This window comes from Aethalodelphis obliquidens, unplaced genomic scaffold, assembly GCF_003676395.1.
Source record: "Aethalodelphis obliquidens isolate GAN/ISIS:26980383/991018 unplaced genomic scaffold, ASM367639v1 scaffold13, whole genome shotgun sequence".
NCBI classification, from domain to species: domain Eukaryota; kingdom Metazoa; phylum Chordata; class Mammalia; order Artiodactyla; family Delphinidae; genus Aethalodelphis; species Aethalodelphis obliquidens.
The window spans coordinates 25695296-25716048 of NW_020837957.1; the positions used below are offsets into that span (position 1 = coordinate 25695296).

The following is a 20753-nucleotide window of genomic DNA, read 5'->3' on the forward strand; positions in this document are numbered from 1 at the left end:
CTACGTTTCCCCAACCACGAAAAAGACTGCAAATATTCTTTGATCTTACCACAAAAACAAGAGGGAAAACTATCATGTTGGGAAACACTTCTTAGCGGAGGACAACCTTTCGTCTGCCTGCTTCAGATACAAGACATTTTTGGCATAAAAGAATGGGGGGGGGAAGAGTAGACTCAGAATAAAACAAGAACTGACTCTCTCGTTGTATGTTTAATAGCAGACACTGAACAAATGAGGGTGGGACGCTATTCGTGCCAAGATAAAGTTGTGTGTGCCCCAAATCCTAGGAAAGCGCGTTCACCGTAGGGTTGGAAGCCGCCGAAACGACTTTTACTCAAATTTCCCCCCACCATTTCACCGCATCCCCCACCCCACCCCCGTCTTACTATCAGAGCTTGAGTTGACAGGATAGCCCCAGGGGGGATGAAGCTTCCTGAGGTGGCCTCGCGCCCGCCTGGCGACACTGGCCGCCGGGCCCCGCGCCCTGTCCAGGGGGGCGTTTTACAGCTGAGCGATGGGGCGACTGCGAGCTACGGCGGCTGCCCCTCCCCGCCGGCTGCACCTGCGCGCAGTCCAGCAGCCTCCCGCCGCCAGCGTCAGACCCCGGGCCACCGAACTCGCCACGCCGCCCCTCCGGCCAGCACGCCCGGCGGCGGAAGCGCCCCGACCTCCGGCAGACGCGGGAGAGCCGGCGGGGGAGAGAGCTCGCCATCACATGGAGGCCCGAGCCCGCCCCATTGGCTGCGGCCGAGCCAGTCGCGGCGCTCGCTGGCTGCGGTTGGTCCCGGAGCTGCAGCGCCTGCACGGGCCCGGAGTCCATGTTACGCTTTGTTTAATTCCCCCCGCTACAGAGTCATGTGCTGCTGCTCTCGTCGCCGCCGCTGCCGCCGCCCGTGGTGCCCCGGCTCCTCCGCCGCGCTTCGAGGTGGCAGCCGCGGGCGGGGCCGCGAAAGCAGGGTCCTGGGCGCCGCGCGCCTCCGCCGCCCCGGCACGTCCGGGAGCAGCCACCGCACGCCGCAGGTGATGCCGCCACCTCCCGCCTCCGCCTAAGCCGGGGCTAGGCGGCCAAGCTGCCCCCCAAGGTTGGTGCGCGCCTCTCCGGGGCAGGGGCTGGGGGCTGCGCCGGTGGGAGCCGTGCCGGAGCCGACGCGCGCCACCCCGGCGCCGGCGACCTGCCCCGCGGCGCCGCGGCCCGAGAGGAGGCTGCGGCTGGGACCTCGCTGCCGGGGAGCCAGGAGCCCGGGGACGGGGGAGGCGGGCGGGGCCGGGCGCCCGCCTCGGCCCGCTGGGGCCCGAAGATCGTTCTGCTTTCGGCAGTTTGAGCGGCGGGCGCCGCGGCAGCCGAGTGGGCCCCGCGAGAGCACAGTGCCTGCGACCGCCTCCCTTCGGCTCCCCCCACGCGCGCTCCCTTCTCTCGCCTCCCTCCGCCCCATCGGAAGGGCGGGGAGACCCGGTTACGGCTCCACTGATTCTTCCCGGAGGTGGGTGTTTGGTGTCTGGCCTCGCTGGCCCACTGCCCAGAAGGTGAGCCCTTCAACTTCTCCAGAAACGCTTCCCCTCCGCCTCCTTCCCGCGCCGGGTGGGCTGGGCTGGGAAGTGAGGGCTCGCCCCGCCCTCAGCGCGAGAGGGAGGGAGCCGGGGGCCCGCAGGTGCACCCAGCCCGCCCCGGGCCATCTCCGGGTTGGGTACCGGTATAATCCGCTTCTAGCTTGTTTGGAAGCGTGGGCACTTGGGAGCCGGACTTCTGCTCAAATCCCGTTCAGTGGCTTGGAAAGGAGGAGGCTTGGGGGTGGTTGCTCAGGGAATCATCACCTCCGCTTACTGGAGGGTTGATAGGGGCCTTCCTCTTTCTCTCCCCTTCATTTGGGGTATCCCTTATGGATAAAGAAATGAGTTTTTTTGGTTTCTTACAAAGCCAGCCACGGTAAAGAAGAGCTGCCGCAGGTCGAGGGGAGGAGAGGTAGGTTCCTGCTGGAGAGGGAAAGGAGGGGTATGCGGCCCCATTTGGATACGCAGTTGGGGGTGTATGTGGCAGAAGGTGGGGACGTAGGGTTTCAGAAAAGAAATAGTGCAAAGGTGAGAGTGTGGGAGCACTCAGGAGGCGCAGGGGATGGGGAATGGGTATCGGGGAGTCCTTAGCCGACTGTGGGGCCCAACTTGAGCCACTTGGACTCCTGTGTGGCTCTTTCTGTTTTGCAGATTTCCTCCTTTCCTTCTCTTTGACTTTGAAAAAAATATTTCGTGTTGGGCAAGGAAAGCTTTGAGGACGTATTTTGAGAGATTCAGGAGTAAAGAGAGAGCTGACTTATGGAAACTTTCCTTAGCAGCTTTGATAATAAAATTCTAGACAGGCTGCACTTATTGAGCACCTATTATGTGTTCTGTGCCAGACGTTGGAAGAGTCTGGGCAGGCAGGGAATTCCCGTCTGCAGTACTGGTTAGGGCTGTTTACTTCATAAGCAACCGAAGGGCGCTTCCAAGTGCCAAGAATGACAGTGATTCAGACCTTCCCCGCCAGAGCTTCTGGGGCCTCTGCATGGTACAGACCTGTGGGAAGAACCCTGCACCATTCCCAGTAAATGGGGTCTTCAGGCAGCATTTATTTTTACAGCCCATTAATACTGACCAGACACCTCCCATCAGCTAGGACATGGTGAGAGTTGTCTCTTTTCCTGTATTCGACATCAAGTGACTAAAACCCTGTTAAAATACAAGAACAAGATAGGAAAGATCCTGAGATGAAAATTAGGTAAACTAGGGTTCCGGCGAAGTTGTTGGTCTCTATAGGTTAGTAAGGGAGCCTCCCATGAAATGATTAGGTAATCCATAGAGCTGGGGAAAAAGCAATCCAGAATCTTAAATCGGCATGGTTTATTTATATATTTGAACATTTTATCTTAGATTTGTCTCATTTTTATTGAGGGTGTGTGAGTGTGTACTTTGTTGATTAAAACCTAACACGTTACAAGGTTGGAGAGGAAACTGTCCTTACATGACCCAGCCCTCCAGTCTCTTCATGACCATGTGGAATGGTGTATGATGCAACAGTTAAAGTATTGAGCCATATTTGTATCCTTTTCTTTCTGCCAAGGTTTACAGAATTTAAAAAACTTGGTCAAAGCTTGACCTTTTTTTTCTTAATTTTTATATTGAGCAGAACTTTTTTTGATTAATTTTTTTTAAAGTGTGCTGTGTTTGTAAGGTCCCAATAGCTGAATTATTTTGGTAGCTGTATTTTGGAGATCGGACTTGGTTCAGTCTCAGTACTGTAGGTGAATTGGTACTAGCTATGAAAAAGTCAAAGTTTTGTCAAAACTGTGCTCATGATTACATACGTACTTGAAATGGCAGTTGGTAAGGGATTTCACATATTTTTCATGTATCATTGGAGCTGATGTTGACATTCTGAGAAATGCCAGCCAATATTTATTAAGTACCAGCAAGAAGCAGAGAACCAGAGTGGGTGCTGTGATGCCTTAACCAGGAAGAAGAGGATTCTTGTACGTACGAATAGAGGGCAAGTAAGACCGCCCACGTGAGGACACCACCAGAAGCAAGGGATTGCATTTGTCTAGGAGGCCAAGGAATACCGAGACGAAAGGGTGATTGGAGCCAGCCGGGAGTGCTGTGTGTGTTGGGGAAGAGGGAAGGAGCACGTATTAGGGGAAGCGTTGAGGTGTGTCATGGGTCAAAAATAGGTTTGCCTGGCTGGAGCAGAGAACATGAAGGGAGGTAGAGGGGATCTAGTTAGTGGAAAACTTGAACCACAAGTCAGTGGTGTTAATCATTTGCCTCAAGAGTGGGTCTCCACAGGGGGTGACTTTGCCTCCCAGCAGACATTTGGGAATAATCTGGGCACGGTTTTATTTTTGCTTGTCCTAGCTAGGAGGCAGGTGCTACTGACATCTAGTGAGTAGAGGCCATGGAGCCTGCTAAACATCCTGCAATGTGCAGGGTATCCCCCATGACAAAGAATTATCCCTTCTGAAACGTCAGCAGTGCCATGGTTGAGGAACCCTGCCTAGACAGGGGAGGTAAAGGCTGCTGTGAAGTGAAGTTACATCTCAGAATAGGCCTCGAAGGAGGTGGTTTTGACATGGGAGGAAGGATGTTGAGGTTGGGAAGCCAATCTAGGAGACTTGTGCTATGCTTAGGCCAGAAGTGGTTAGGATCTGGGCAAATTCTAATCAGAGAAAAAGGCATTTTTGAGAGATCGTGGCAGATGAGCTAGCAGGGCAGTATAATATTGGGTAAGTGGAGAATCACAGAATTGAAATTGGTATTTTAGAGAAGTCTTGGTCCAACTTCTTTACTTGAGTAATTTCTTATACTTGTGAGGCAGCCTCTGTTTAAACACCACCAGGAACAGGGACCTCTGTACTTATGAAGACATGTCATCATATCTTTGGACTGTGTGTATGATTATTATTTGAGCTGAAGACTGCCTCCCCGAAACTTTGTTCTGTTGATTCTTGTCCTCTGGAACTACCCACTTCCCCAGGACAGCCCATCGCATGGGCAAAGACAGAATGACGTCCCCCTCCTGGCCCTCCAGCTGACTAACTTCTCTCAAAGCAAAATAGTCCCAATTCTTTTCACAGTCCTGCATGGGACATGGTTTCTGTCTTCTCAGTTTGTCCACATCTCTCATGGAAAGTTATGGCGAACTGGAATTGAGTATGGTAACTGAGACCTGATCTGGTTCACAAAGAGTATAGTAGGACAGCTATTTCCTGAGACCAAGGCACAAGCATCTACTTTCTGCAGCTTAAGCTTACAAAACTGCCCATCACAGACTCATGTACAGGATTCTGGACAGTCAGAACTCCCAGATATTTGTTGTATGAACTGCTGCATCCTGTATTCATCATGCAGATTTGGGGGTGTGTGTGTGTGTGAAGTTGAATGGACGTGTTTTTGGTTTGTTTTTGTCCCTGTTCAGTTCTATCCTATTTATTTTGGTCCAGTCTTCAGGCCTTTCGGGATTTTAAAATCTTAGTTCTGCCTCGTAATCACATGAGAGAGGAGTGGAGGACAACTTTGTCAAACGCTTTATAGTAAAAAAAAAAAAAAAAAAGCTTTATAGTCACTTATGTTAATACTTCATGAAACCCAGTACTTTGTTTGGCACTGCTGGTCCTGTTTGAGAGCTGGGCGTGCTGGGTGATGGAGGTGAATTCCGGGGGTTGATTAGCCCCAAGTTGAGGGGCGTCTGAGAAATTTGTGTTCATGGCCAAGCTACACTGAGTTAGGCTCTTGCTAATGTTTGCACCTGAGGTGCCCTTTCGAAATTATTTCAGGCTGTTGCAAGCTTCTGAAATCGGTACTCCTCTGGGGTCTTTGTAATTCTGTTTAGACATCTGGAAGAGCATTGCTAATGTTCTGTGCAAATCTGAAGCTTGCCAAATCCGAGTTGCTTTTGAAATTTGTGAAGAGGTAAACTGGGTAATAACTGGTATTGGCAAAAACCATGGATGAAGTTTGTTCCCACTCAGGCTAAATGTTTTTTTTTCTTCTTTTTTTTTGCTAGTGTGCCTGAAATACTTCATTAGTGAGAGCTTTACATTTGGGGAAGGTGGGGGGGTGTTGGGGATTAGAGATGGGCCTTTCTCCCAGTACTAAGCTTTAGCTTGTGGGTGGTGTAATATCGCACTTAGCAGATTTCACGTGTCTTCACTGAGAAGACATTAGGAAATTACCATTCTTGGATGTCTTTTGAAGCGGACAGGTCAGAAGTCCTAGGTAACTTAGTGCCAAGTTCTCCACATGTTCTAGATCTATCCAGCAAACTAGATTTAAATAAATTACTTGATTCAGGTGGTCGCCATCCAACAGTGTAGAGAGTGCTAGAACAAAATTCCAGATCTCATAGCCGAAATGTGTAACCTCTTTGTTAGGAACGTCCATTGTGCCCCAGTTCGTTGCAGGTGTGTTGCCTGTCCAGATGGTACAGTCTGCTTGCTCTCACTTCTGTGCCAGCCCACATGGGAAACCTGTCTGTATCCTCTGGAGATGAAGGTTATTCCTATGAGAAGAAGGGGTTTTTGTGAATTTACGAGATTTCTTGAGGAGGGAAATATTTGACAACCCTTGGAAACTGTCCTTTTACACTTTCAAAGGCTGTATCAAAGTTGAAGTCACCTTGGGATTGAGGATTCAGTGTATCATTTTTGAGTAGGAGGAGAGAATTTTACGGATGGCAGTGATCAATGTTTGAATTAGATAGATGAGGAAATTGAGGCCTGTGGAGCTGACGTAGTGACAGAGCAGGCATTAGAATCCACCTACCTTAAAGACCACAAGTTAAATCTAAGGCTAAAGACATCTCTGCTTGGAGGTGTGTAAACAGTGGGGTCCCTTAGGTCTTACTTACATAATTGATCCAAAAGAAGGAGTACCCAGTGAAATTTCTAGGTTTACAGATGACAGTAAGCTCTTCTGAATTATGAAATAGCTAACCAACGGGGATTTACTCCAGGGAAACTGTGCTGGGATATGTTAGTCATCAGAAGATTTGCAGGTGAGTTTCTTTGTGGGCAAATGTGAAGTCAGGTATTAAGGAGGGAATTATGGAGCTGTCACAGGATGATGTTTTGGTGGGAAAATCCAGGAAAGGGCTTTGAAAATACTTGCACAGTGTTGTCCCAGCTTGTTGTTGCAGATTAAAAAGGACAGGAAATACTAAGCTTCATCAAAAGATTTTGGCAACAAAACAGAAAACACAGTCTTAATTGAGTTTCTACCGTGCTTTGTTCAAAGCATGGGCACCTGACTTTAGGCAAGACACCAGAGCTGGAGTGAGCAACGTAACGGTACCTAGAAAGGGTAGACAGTCCTGCCAGAATGGAAGCTCCATGAGGACAGAGCCTTGCCCATCTGCTTTTCTGATGTAAATATTAGAGTTTCTAGTATCTGGAAGAAGACAGCTGGGAGGAGATGTCTCTGAAGCCCATGAAACCACTAGATTAGGGACAAAGGAAACCTGGATTGTTTCCCTAATCCTAGCAAACCTGAATGTGCCGTTTCAATCGCCTGCTTCCTTGTCTGCCTGCTCCAGTACTCTGTCAGTGTGGTGAAGGCAGGGATGTATCTGTCTTGTGCTCCACTGATTTCCTAGTGCCCCACACATGGCAGGCCCTGCATTGGTATTTGACACCTGAAGGAATGCATGAAGAGGTGCATTCCTTAAAGCTTTATAAGATATAAATTCAGAATAAACGCAAAAAAAAAATAGGGTACCAGTTTTTCTTAGCCCTGGCTGGCATCACAATCAGCCTGGGGAAGGTTTTAAAGTGACATGAGCGCAGACCTTTCCCCATACCTATTGAGTCAGAGTCTCTGGGAGTGGAGTTTCATTTTGAAAAGAGCCCTCTTCACTCCCAAGTGGTTCTGGTGTGCAGCCAAGACTGAGAACCACCATCTTGCATAGTTGTACGGAAAGGCTGGTATTGACTGGAGAAACCTTCAGAAAGTTGAAACATTTGTGGCTGACAGGCCCACAATTGGTAGTTAAGACGAGGAGCTCTAAGGATACATCTGTGTCCTTGGAAGATGATGACCAAGACAGCAGATGTCCACTGTGTGGCCCTTGGTGCCTCCATGAGATGCTGTGTCCTGGATTGGATGGCATGAGGGGCTCAACCTGCAGTCCGTTCTTGAGCAGTCGTTTCCAGAGTGGATCCATTGTGACAGTTACACCAGCCTATGGAAAAATAAGAATAAAGACTGCAGCAGGCTTTTCGTGTTTAATTTTAGTATTAAGTTTGTTCAATTTAAAGGATTTCTTTTTTTAATCTTGGGATCTCTTATTTTGAGGGGTTAATTTTTTTTTTCCTTTTATAGAAGGATGATGATGGTTTGCTTTTGGTATCATTTCTCGGTCACCTAAAACCTGGTAGTTTTATAACAGTCTTCTTTTGAAATTTTACTAGTCTGTGGTATCAATCAAAAGTCTGGGAATTACTACTTCCCTGAGGTGTTCAGGATGTCCATGTCCTCCTCTTGACACCTGCTATTGGGGAAGGATCACACATATCGATGTTAGATTCTATTATGAACATTTTTTTAAAATTAATTAATTAATTTATTTATTTTTGGCTGCGTTGGGTCTTTGTTGTGGTGTGCGGGCTTCTCATTGCGGTGGCTTCTCCTGTTGCGGAGCATGGCCTCTAGGCGCGTGGGCTTCAGTAGTTGTGGCACGCGGGCTTAGTAGTTGTGGCTCGCGGGCTCTAGAGCGCAGGCCCAGTAGTTGTGGCGCACTGGCTTAGTTGCTCCGCAGCATGTGGGATCTTCCTGGACCAGGGCTCAAACCCGTGTCCCCTGCATTGGCAAGCGGATTCTTAACCACCGCACCACCAGGGAAATCGCATGAACATTTAATTCCTTAAAAAACCTTTTACTTTCCTTCTCTGCTTGCTGGTAATAGGAGCTTTGCCAGAGAAGGTTTCACTTCCCCAGCAACCCATAAACCCCATTGCTAAATCTCAGCATCAAAAGATCACCAGTACTGCAATGAATTCTACAAAGCAGAGAGAAGGAAGGAAGTGCAAGCCAGCCGTTCTCTCTGAAGGCTGTCAGCCACCAGGAAGCTGCCTCTGCAGAGCTCACTCAGTGGAGACGGGACAGATTCATGCCCATCACACTGGGAATGAAGTGCCGTCTGTCAAATTCTCTTGTTCCCAAGCCAGTTCTGAGAATTATTTGAATATTAAAAGTCTTTGGAAAATGACCCCCATGATTCTTGCAATGGCACCCTACTGAAATAAGCTTTTAAAATTAGTTTATTATCAGATATAACTAGTGGTTTTTTAAAAACTGAACTGGTCAAGAAGTAATTGAGCGATTTATGGAATACCCATAGCTAATAACAATAATCATTTCTTAGGCATTTACAGATTGTCCAGACCTATGCCCTGGAATTTACATGCATTCTCATTTAATCTGCAAAACAATCCTGAGTGGAAGGTGGACTTATTCCCACTTTAGAGATGAGGTAACTGAGGCTTGAGAGGTTATGTGATTTGCAAAAAAAAAATCACAAAGAAGTGGTGGAGGTGGAATTTGAAGCTAGTTTTGCTTATTTCAAAACTCATTCTCTTAATGTACTGCACTCTTCTCGTTTATCTTAGATTTCTTTGTATTCATTTTATAATATTATTAATATTTCTTTTAAAGAAAGAGAATCCAATTTTGATGTGTAAAGAGACCTTACAGCTTGTCTAGTTCATGCTCCTCATTTACGGACCAGATCTGAAGCGTGGGTACACAGCTGAGGAGAGCTATAGGGGCACCCAGCTCTGCAGGCTTCCAGGCCAGAGTTCTCATCAGCGCACAGTGGTTTTAGAAAACATCAACCTGTCGGTAAAACCACTTGAGTGAAAGTTGATTCTAGAATTGAGAGGGTAATATAAAATCACTTATTTTGGTGCTTTTTCTAGCCCTATTCTCTTTTATCATCAATATTGGTGATAGAATGCCACTTGTAATAGCACTCACTGAGTGCCCTCCTCCTAATTAGATCTGACCCTACAACACTACTGTACATAAATATATAAAGATGTAGCTAATATTTGTTAAGGTGTTTTATCCAAATGTTTGCTGAATAAATGCTATCACAAATATATGCAGTTAAAGACAAGTAATCATTACCCATATCCTCTGAGTTAATGACGATGAATCAAGAAATATCCATATATCTATGTGATATGTAGTCTGTCTTGTTTATAGATTGATTATGCTCCAATATAATTATTTCAGTGGAGTGAATTCACTCTGTTAGAGTTTCTACTTTAATGGTTCTATTGTTCATATTAACATTTAGCCAATAACCAAGTACAAATTGGGAAATGGTCTGTAGTGTTACACAGCTTGCACAAATGAATCCCCTTCCTACATACACGCACACACATGCACGCACGTACGCATGCACACACACCCAGAGGCTTTCTTTTTTAACTTAGTTCTTTTCTAGTATTCTCTGTTATGGGACATTTTCCTTTTTGTTTAGTTCTAAGTTCTTTTCTTTATGAATTATTTGTACCTGGAAAATTCTGTACGAAGCAGAAACTTTATAATTACATCTGTAATTTGTGCTCTAACCAGAGAGAGTTAGATGCTAGCTGTGGTCTCAGGCATATCCCAAACACTGCCCGAAGCAGGCCTCACATGGGATAATTTATGACAGCTGGTACTCAACCTCAGGGTAGGGTGATCAGGAGGGAGTGGGGGGTGAACCTGGGCTGAACCAGCAACTGCAGGTCCTGTCTAAAAGGGGCCTGTTGAGCAGATCTGTTCAGCAGCCAACTGTTGCCATATGGGAATGTGGGCCAGTCTTGACAGATCTTCTGATTTTTTCACTGTAAGCCAGAAATCTGGATTACTTAAAAATCTCCTGATTTTAAAAGATTGGCTAACACGACGTTTTAAAAAGCACTTCCTGCAGACCAAACAAAATAGCTTTGTGGGCTGGATACAGCCTGTGAGCTTAGGCCCTTAGAGATAGATAGCCCTTTAGTGGCCAGGTAAATGGAAGCATATGATTTAAATAAAAGCATAATACACTTTTAAAAAGTTGAAACAAAGCAAAACTTGATGTCATCGTTTTATGTACCCCACACACACACAAACACACAACACACACACACAACACACACACACACACATACAGAAAGCAGAACAAAACAAACCAAAATCCCCGTACTTGTAATGGTAACAATTTCTGCCCTTTAAATTTGGTTTGTTACATCCAGAGTGGTTACATTTGAAGGGGTTGTCCTGCCTGAGGAGTGACAGACACAGAGAGAAATACGCGGAGTATGGGAATGCAGCAGGTAGGAGAAGATACGGGGGGCGGGGGGGCAGGTGGGCCCCGTGGTAGAGAACAAAGGGTCAGAGCCGCTTGGAGGGCAAGAAGGATCGTCCACCCCAGGAGACAGGCGAAGAGGAATACTCCGTTATATCTTAACATTGATTTGGGGGTTATAGGGAGGAGAGGGAGATGAAAGAGGAGTCCTTACATGAGAAGGGAACATTGTGATGTGATAAATATGCAGAAATAGCGCAGAAGCTCTGGTTGGGCAGAGGGCTGTTGTTTTGCCGTTCCTAGTGTGCACGTCAACTTGTGTGGTGGCTTCTTGAAAAGGAGAATTGGAGTGAAAAGGAAAAGAAAGGATTTAGGTCAGGAGAATATAGAGTGAGGAAAGGAAGAGGCGACGACAGGACAGCTGGCGTCACAAAGTAAACCAGGAAAGCTGAAAACGTTTCCACGGTACAGACAAGCACTCTTCCCCCACCCCGTAAACCACGGCATTGTCTGAGCGGCGATAGCCCCGCCGCTCTCGGATGGCTCTGGACTCCAGCTTGTTTGGCTTGCGGGGGGCTGGTGTGCTCAGTGCCACTGGTGTAGCCCCCATGGTCCCTTCGTGTGAAGTCAGTGGCCGCAGGGCTGCACCTGCCCCGCCAGGCACGCTGATTGGAGGTCAGTGCAGGCTGAGTTTTAGCCCCTCTTCCTGGCTGGGTGCCCCCGGGCAGGCCATGACCCCAGACCTGTGTTGTGACCCTTCCTTCTAGTGCTCCTGTCTTTAGTTTTATCTGCTGTTCTGGGGAAAATCCTTCCATTGTTTAAGTCTAATCTGTTGTAGTACATACGCCCTCTCCGAAGGAGAGGAGAGGTGATACTCTAGCAGCTCTGTTACTAGCTGAGTCTAGACGTTTAGCCTGAGAGGGGATTTTTAAAACCATTTTTCTCTTAATCATCCCAAGGATAGCACATTGTTCTTGGAATTCCAGCATTTTCTGGGAAATAAACCTTTTGATTCAACAGCAGGTTTTATCCCAGTCCTTAGGATTGCCATCCCTCTGTGACCTGAACCATGTCTTTCTCAGCTGGTATAACTTTAAATTTTTAACGCTTTGGTTGTTTTCAGAATATAAAGATAATTTTACAGATGTTCCCCTATGTTAGTTAGTTCAATGCTGTAAGTTCTTCGTTTTGTTTTATTTAGTTTCTCAGCGTGGAAGCCCCTTTGTAGTATGGAGAGAATGGGTACAGATTTACTTGCACTGTTGCTGGGAAGGAGGAAGATTCTTCGAATTCCACTGTTTGTTCTTCTGGGGACTCTAGTCCACAGATGGAAATCCTGGAAGATCCTATCAGGAAGTGAAATTTGTAAATAATCGCCGTGCTGGTTTGGGGCGTTATGGATTAACAAATTGTGCAAGAAGTCTTCTTCAGCCTTTTAAAATACACTTGAAAAAGAACACAATTGTAGAGAGTAATCTATTCTGGAAATAATAATAGGAAACACTTGCGTAGTACTTGCACATGCCTGGCACTGCTTGGAGCACTTTATATGTATTAGGTCACGTGTTCCTCACAACAGCCCATTTGTAGCAGAGAACAACAAGGCCCAGTTGCCCTGTCTGGCTGCACTTCCCCATCTCTGTGAGCAGCCAGGGGACTCAAGGCCACAGAGCTGGAAGCGACAGAGCTGTGATTGGAACCCAGGCAGTCATGGCTTCAGAATCTGTGCTTTTGAGGACTGCGTTATGGCCTCTTGTACTCTTCTCACGACAAGGATTGCAAATAGGCTTTTACAAACTTTTTTTGCTTTCCATATCACCTCAACTTTAAACTCAGGATCAGGGTTTGATTTAAAAAAAAAAGAAAATTATACTCCTTCCCTAATACCTGCTCCCCAAACCACATGAACAAACAGAATTGTCAGGAGACAGTTTCCGTCTAGGAACAGAAACTAAAGGGTCTTCCTGGAACACTGTCCTAAGATACCGGACTGATCATTCTAAGGGCTGCAGGTGGGGCCTCCTTGCTGTGACAGCCCTCACTCTTGGCACCAGATTTGTTTCTAAGAGGACAGAAACTCTTACCTTTACAACTAGTGGATTTGGTGAGCTTCTGAGAAAGTTTTAAAAATTGCTTTTCACACTTCATAAAAGTCCGTGGGAAGGGCCAAGGACTTGGAGCTTAGATGACTTGAGTTTAGTCCTGGCACTCTTCTGATCGCTACTGACTGTGTGGCCTTGGACTTCTCGACTTGGGTTTCATCCCCTGTAATTGGTGGAGGGGGTGGGGTGATAACGGCAGTAGGATTGGTTTGGTGAGGATAAGAAGCTATTACATAGGACGATATTTTATTGACAACAATGGCCGTGTGTGTTAGGCAGCTGGGGACCAGCGTGCGCTCTGTGAGCCTCGGGAGTCTTTCCCGTTGGGTGAGTGGTGAGCTGGAGGCTTGGGAATTGGTGGGAAGGTTTGCGTTGATCTGAGCTTCTTTCCTTTCCTGTTCTCTCCTTACCTGTGGTACAGTGTGGATGATAATGTGGGTGTCCACTCAGTTTCTGGCCCAAACTCCTTTTCCTTGGTGCCCCCTCCTGCTTTGGGCTCGCCTCCAGTTTGCCTACAAAGTGCTGTTTGTTGTGAGGGTGAAGCGGGCAATTCTCTGGGCAGTGCAGTTACTGTAGTTCAAAGCAGAAAGCCAAGCTGGAGGAGGAGGGACAGACAGGGCTTGTTCGTTAGAATTTTGTACATTGATTTTTGAAGGAAAGAAAGGGGATTAAGAAATGACTTCTCAATAGAAATATTATGAAATGCCCTTCATAACAGAACAAAATCGGGCAAGGAGAAAGGGCTTTAAGAAATCACTGCTTATTACTTTGAAAGCAAATGCTTTTGTTTGTTTGTTTGTTTTTGAGTGGAGGCAAATACTTCTGGAACTCTTACTATCTCTGCAATGCATTCTGGTAGGATAGGAAACAAAAATTGATAAATGATATTTACAACAGCTGTCATTTTGGTGCATTTTAGGTGGTCCGCATTGGGCCACTTTTCCTGTTTTATCCTCAAATTAGTCATGAAGGTAGGAATCATTTTTTGTGTGTCCCATTTCAAAGATTATAAAATTGAGGCTCATAGTATTTAAATAACCTACCAAGGGTTACAGTGCTAGTAAGTAACCGGAAGAGCTAAACTTTGAACCTAGGTCTGTCTCTCATTCACAGTATGAAAAATGAGTGTGTTACATGCCTCTGCTTTCAGGGGGAGACCACCACCTACGCAGTTTGGTGTAATTCAGCTCAGCACGCGGTGTATGCTGTAATTCCTGCATGAGCTAATTTTTTTGAACATTTGTTGAGAGGAAGGAGAGACTGATTTTGATTGGAAAGATCAGAGAAGGTTTCACAGAGAAAAATAACTTGAGCAGTGCTGAGGGAACATTGGGGCAGCAAGTGCTAAAGACATAAAAGAAGCGTGTGATGTGTTCGGGGAATGGTGCTGTGACAGAGTGAGGGATGTGGGAGGGAAGGAGGGCAGAAAAGTAGTTTGGGACAGATCACAGAGGGTCTCGAGTGTCCTGCTAAGGAATTTAGACTCCATTCCATTGCCTTTGAAGGTTATTCCATTAAACGTTCTTGAGAAGGGGAATCATTTAGTCTCTGATGTGACTGATTCTGGTGGCAGTGTCTAGAAAGGAGTAGAACGTGTGCAGCAAAGGTTCCCCAACCAGACTGCAGCATAGGGTCACCTGGGAGTCCTTAAACATACAGATTCTGGGAACACCCCATGCCCACCAGCAGCACCCACCCACCCCCTGCCCCAGACATTCTGTTTAAAAACCTGCAGGTGATTCTGAGTGCAGTCAGATAAGGGAGTAGGGCCTGTAGACATTCTGAGGCCAATTGTGAGTTTGCCATCGTGTGGATGATTTATAAACCATAGGAGGCGGGCAGGAATCAAACCTTGGGGAAGATCTGTCTATTTAGGTTTCATCGTTTGCTTATTATTCCGTATAGATATTAAATAATCTCAGAGCGCCATCATTTTCACATAAATTTTCCCATTCATCTACAATAGAATGCACTATGGCTCTAAACTTTATGCCTTTGTGCTAAGTCCCCTACCCTGCCCCACCCGCTTTTTTTGTTTGTTTATTTCGAAGGAAATGGAACATGCAGCATTTCCTTCGTGACTGTCCCTTCCTCGACAATCTCTCATCAGCTGTGGAGTCCGCTGCCTGGGGCATGGTGGCTACAGAGCTAATAGTTCAGCTCTTCAGTCTCTTAGGAGTTGAGTGGTATGATGCTCACTTGTACATTTCCTGGGACCTAGCATGAAGTTAGGCTATTTTTTTTTTTTCCAAATGTTGCAGACCCCTCCTGCTTCCGTTTCTTGAGTTCTAAATCAACGACTGACTTTTAAAGTATAAATTTTGCTGGGAGAGCAAACAGTTCTACCAAGGGAGAAGCAATTTCTCAACATTAAAAAAAATTAGAAATTATAATTTATGCTTAAAAAAATAATGTTAGTCCAAGTTTTTGCTCTCTCCTCTCTTCCTTCTCCGCTGTTCTTTATCCTGCCGTATGTTTACAAACCATTCTCATGACCTTCTGCCTGAGCAGCATATTTGTAGTGGGGCCAGATTATACATACACCACTGACTTTTTCATCTGACCTCTAAATTCAGCCTTTGAGCCCCTTCATTTCTTTGAGTTTTGCTAACAAAGTCTTCTTGTTGAAAGGAATATTATTTCCCGTGGAACTTTACTGATGGTGTGTGGAATAATAGGATCATGCTTTTTGAAGTTCAGACTGAAGGTCCTAAAATCTTAAACATATCCAGTTTGCTATTGCTTACTTTACCTTTAGTTCAGTCTTGGCATTTCAGGTCTAGAGGCGGTTACTACCCAATGGGCATCCTCAGCCCCTCCCTGAAAATTAAAGGGAGAACAGAAATGAAACCAAACTTCCTGTTTTTCCTCACCTCTCTGTTAATTTAACTAAGTCATTTGGCTTGCCCTCATTTGCCCTTTTCACCCCTCCCAGATTAACCTATGTGCAAATTTGATTATACCAGTGTGAATAATTTCTAAATTACTTGAATACAGATTGAATACTGTTCCTTGTGGTTCTTTTCTTCATCACACTGGTAGATGTATCCAGTGTTTTTCTTTCCAGCCTGCTTAACTCCTGTGTGGTTCTTGTAGCCACGTAAGTTTCAGTTGATTTGACCATCCTGATTGTATGGGGCACCATCAAATGCTTCTTGAAGATCAAAGCACGTGGAGTTCAGTGCATTCCCTTCCCTTGCTAATTCAGTTGTGCTGGAGGTGGGCAATCCTGGAGCCTTGCAATCCAGGATTCTGGTCAAGGTAAGGAAGCAGCCCTTCTTCCTGAGTTGGCTGTTCAGCAGATATTTTTTCCTTTCTTTTAAATATTGTTTTATTCAGCAACATGTAGCAGGCACTGCATCCCTGACCGTGTACAACCAGTGGTTACATTCTTGCTGTAGAAAGGAAAACCCCTGACCCTTTCACTTCTCTCCTTCTGCCTTAGCATGGGACTATTCCCCGTGAACTTTCGTGCTGGAGAAAGCAAGCCCAAGCCAATGGTACCCCATTGGTAGTAAAATGTGTTGGTTAAAAGTAGATTCTTTGGCCAACCAGGCTGCCCAAGTTCTGGTATTTGCTAGTAGTATTACTTTAGGCAAATTACTTAATAGCTCTTGTCTGTTTCCTGGTCTGTAATATGGAAGTAATGGTAGTTCTTGCTTCATAGAGTTGTCCAGAATAATTGAGTCAATACACATAAAGTGGTTGGAATTTGTTTAGCTAGGTTTAGTTTAAATATTGATGAATAATCTTTCAAAAGTTTATAATAACGTTTCTGGGTTTTCCAGGCACTTTGTTTCTCTTTCATGCCATTTGCCTTAGTCACTCCACTGCAGGCAAAGGAAAGGAGATGAAGATCAAACTGTCCAGCTTTGCCACCTTAAATTATTTGTAAATTGCTTTTCTTCTTGAAGATTCCGTTATAATAGGTGGTTGAGAATTGATATACTCAGTAGACAATATGACTTATTCCCTATCAACTCTTATATTGCTACTTCCCAGTGTGTAATTGTAGATATTTATATATTTAAAAAATCTTTTTAAGAACATTATTTTCTTAGTAATAAACATTCTATTTATTGGACCTGTTAAATCATTTTAAGTTGTTGGGTTTTTAATGTATTATTTTTAAACAGATGCCCAAAGAGAATTTTTAAATTTTTTTTTTTAATAAGGAGGCAGAAATACCCACTACAGACAATGAACAGACAAAACACGCCTTCCAAAGAAAAATGTCTTATAGGACAGTGTTTAGTCTACACCATACACATCATGATCAACAGTCAGTAAATAACCCAAGGCTGTTCATGTTAGCAGTCTGTGCCAGGAACAGTTTGAATACTCTTAACTTATGTACAAGTATTTGCATTTAGTCAAGCCTATATGGTTTCCTGCTAATCTTTCATATTTATGTTCACTGAATCACAGTACATCAGCCAACATGGCTCACTTTACATGTATATTTGCATACTAACTGAAGAATGAGAGGGGAAACTTGGAAAAAATGTATTAAGATTTTGTCCATTGGGACTTCCCTGGTGGTGCAGTGGTTAAGAATCTGCCTGCCAATGCAGGGGACATGGGTTCGAGCCCTGGTCCAGGAAGATCCCACACACAGTGGAGCAACTGTAAGTCCATGTGCCACAAGTACTGAGCCTGTGCTCTAGAGCCCGCGAGCCACAACTGAGCCGTGGCGCCACAACTGCTGAAGCCCACGCGCCCTAGAGCCTGTGCTCCACAACAAGAGAAGCCACGGCAGTGAGAAGCCCGCACACCACAAGGAAGAGTAGCCCCCGCTCACTGCAACTAGAGAAAAGCCCGCGTGCAGCAACAAAGACCCAACTCAGACCAAAAAAAAAAAAAGATTTTGTCCATCACAGTTTGATCGACCTGTGGATCTGTCTTATTTATTATTTTATTAAATACTTTTCAGCTGCAACCTAAGATCATGTTTAACCTAATCTATATTGACATATTGCTAAGAATCAGTTTGGCCCGTTGGAAAACACATGTTTATAGTTTACTCTTTCAAACAACTTGGGAAGTTGATGAAATCACGTGATATAGTTGAGAGAGATTCTTCTGAGTAAAAGATGTGTAGCACAGAATAATAAATCCACAGCCAAAATGCACCTACTCATTTCTTCTCAATTCAGAGGAGGAACAGACCCAGGGTGAATTTTAGCTCCATTACCTACTGCTTTGAGAACAACACCTATGAGCTCCACTGCTAGCACAGCGGTAATGAGACCTCCTTGCAAAGGCAGTTCTGAGAATCCAGTGAGGCAGGGCATGTGTGGGTCCTATGTAAATGTTACTAATTCTGCTCAAGATGTGTGTGCTTTGAAGCACTGAGCTCAGGGACATACCAGCTCACGCCTGTAGCCACCCAAGCCTGTGTTTCTGACGTGTAGCTGGGTCTTCCAAGTAATGCTGCAGGTGTTCTGAGTAGTGCTTTCCTTCTCAACTTGCTTGAAACCAGGAGACTCTTGTGCCTAGGAGGGAGCCTAAACCACCTTGCAGGCAGACTTTTTTAAAAAGGTGATTTGCATCCCCTTGCTACATTTTTGCCATGGGAAATGACACTCTGGCTCCTTGAAAATGGCTAATAACCGTCCGTGGGTAAATGCCAATCAAGCCAGCCAGTTGGCTCTGAAGACATTTTCCTTGAAAGCCACGGCCCAGGTTTTGTAGAGGCCGGGAGATGAGTGTGAGTGCCAGAGACCTCCTTCACAGAAAAGCCTGTTGCATGTGCTACCCTGGAAGTGAAGACAGAGACAGGGATGCCGCTGTGAAGGCTGCTATTACAGAGAGACAGTCTCTTAGGTAACCAGATGGCTTGTTGTCATTTTTCTTTTTTTGTTTGCAGAAAATCCAGCTGTAATAATGGCCAAGATTCCTCACACAGAGAAATCGTGTGGCAGACATTTTTAATCACCAAAGTAAGGTCTTTCTCTTTTAAGATGAAGAAAGATAAGGAGCATCGTTTTGGGATATGAGTTTATCATCTCTTTCTCCACACCCATTAGTCCTCAGGAAAGCTATCTTTTGTCACTTAATTTGGAGCCTCTAAAATGGCTTTCACACTTTGCTGTCTTGGTCCACGGACTGTGGTACTTAGGGAGTGGAGACTTGCAAAATTAACCTCCAGTATTCTTCCAAAATCAGTTTTATTTTTTGTGGAGTCATTTGTGCCTACCTGGGAGCATTTTTTTCTCTTTTTATGAGGTTGTTATTTTAATATTTTTTTCTGCCTAACGGTGGCAAGGAAGAAACACTTTCCATGAAATACAGAAGGGGCAGGAGAATAGCTGAGCTGTGAGAAAGTACGATATGATGCTTTGGTCTTGTGATTGTTAGGTTATATACTTGTCAGGAATGGATGCAATCTTAGGATGTTGTATTATCCAAACTATGAACTTTGGGATCCAGGCAGCTTAATTTAAGCATGTTTCCTTTGCTTTGTCTCAAGAATTTCATTTTTCTTTAGAGGTTTAGGCTCTTGGATTTATGAGTAACAGAAATGAAGGCAGGGATACCAAAAGGTATTTTAAAATAGAATTGTATCCAAAACATGGTAATTATTGACTTTTTTTTTTTAATGAGAGAATTGAGAGAAGTTTTGAGTTCAGTGCCCTCCTTCCTCCCTCCCTCCCACCAGGTACTTTGTGGGAAAGCAATGGCAGTGCTTTGGGAAGAAGCATTAGGTTGGTGAAAAGAAATGAAGAGTGGACAGGTCCAGGGTAAGCAAGGGACTGAGAGAAGGCAAATGATGGCAGCAGAGGCAGACCTGGACCCTAAAAGCATGCTAAGATCCCTCAGGAGGTTTTTAGTAATAAGCCCGCATGCCACTGTGGGAACCTGAAGGACGGGAGTGCATCTGCCCCATGCCCAGCCCCTACCGGCACACTTGAACTGTCCTTGCCCTTCACCTGCGTGCCCTACAGCTCCAGAGTCTGTGCTGCTGAGTGAGGTGGTGGGGAAGGGCGAGTGAGACATAGCTCATCAGCAGACAAGACAAAAGCACTCACTTTCTCCCTCACTCTCCGCTCAAGTGTCTGGGGTCTCATTGCCAAGCTTCTTAATCACCTCTTAATACATGCTCTGTTTCTTGGCTTGTCAGGAGACTCGTGGCAGCATGCTATTGACAGGTGAGTGTGAACTAAGTGCCAAAGCAGAAGGAGATGGAAAGTGAGAGAATTTCAAGTTTCACTAAGAGTGGAGTCCATGCATGTTTTGTTTTGTGTGGTGTGGTTTTTGTTTGTTTGTTTGCCTTCCTCTTAAAAGGGCCCAGTTGGAAGAGAATTCAGGGAACAAACATTAGTCAGCAGATTAGGTTCTGAACTGGATAGACTTTGTACCTTGGCATATGAGTGGCTATCCTAGAACCTTTTGAACTTTTGCCACCGAGTAATTCTGAAAAGGCGGACAGAGCCAGTGGTAGATAATGGGAAAGAGCACGGTGTCCTCTGCTCAAGTAATCAAGGTACATATTATTCAGGTGGGTAAGGAGCCTAGCTAGTTCAACAGAGTGATAGCATGGAATTGCAGGCTCATTTGGAGATGAAGGAATGGATCACAGATGGTCGATGGGCTTGATTTTTCTCTGAGAATTCACTATTGTTTTGAGAATAAGCAGAGCTTAGAGGAAATGGCCCAGATTTTACACTTAGGAAAGAACTCTTATTCAATTCTCCATTTGACCACTTTCTAGCTAAGACATCAGGACAGTTACTTAACTTCTCTGACCCTGCTTCCTCAATTGGGAATATGAGAATAGGACTTTTGCAGATCTGTTGGGAAATATTAAGACTAAAGGGAGATTAAAATGAGATGCTAACGCTTAGCAG

The 20753-nt window shown here is 45.3% G+C and overlaps 1 protein-coding gene across 6 annotated transcripts in view; it reads left to right on the forward strand.

Moving 5' to 3' along the window:
- The first annotated feature begins 821 nt into the window (after positions 1 to 821).
- The window catches only part of LRRC8D (leucine rich repeat containing 8 VRAC subunit D), a 115107-nt gene continuing 95175 nt past the window's right edge, over positions 822 to 20753 (forward strand). For 2 of the 6 annotated variants that reach the window (XM_027114284.1, XM_027114285.1), the window contains exon 1: positions 1104 to 1524. The gene's annotated coding sequence lies outside the window, so the exon portion shown is untranslated. Of the gene's footprint in view, positions 1083 to 1103; positions 1525 to 1636; positions 1961 to 20753 lie in introns of those variants that run through there. The other 4 variants (XM_027114281.1, XM_027114280.1, XM_027114286.1 and 1 more) reach the window with 4 other exon arrangements.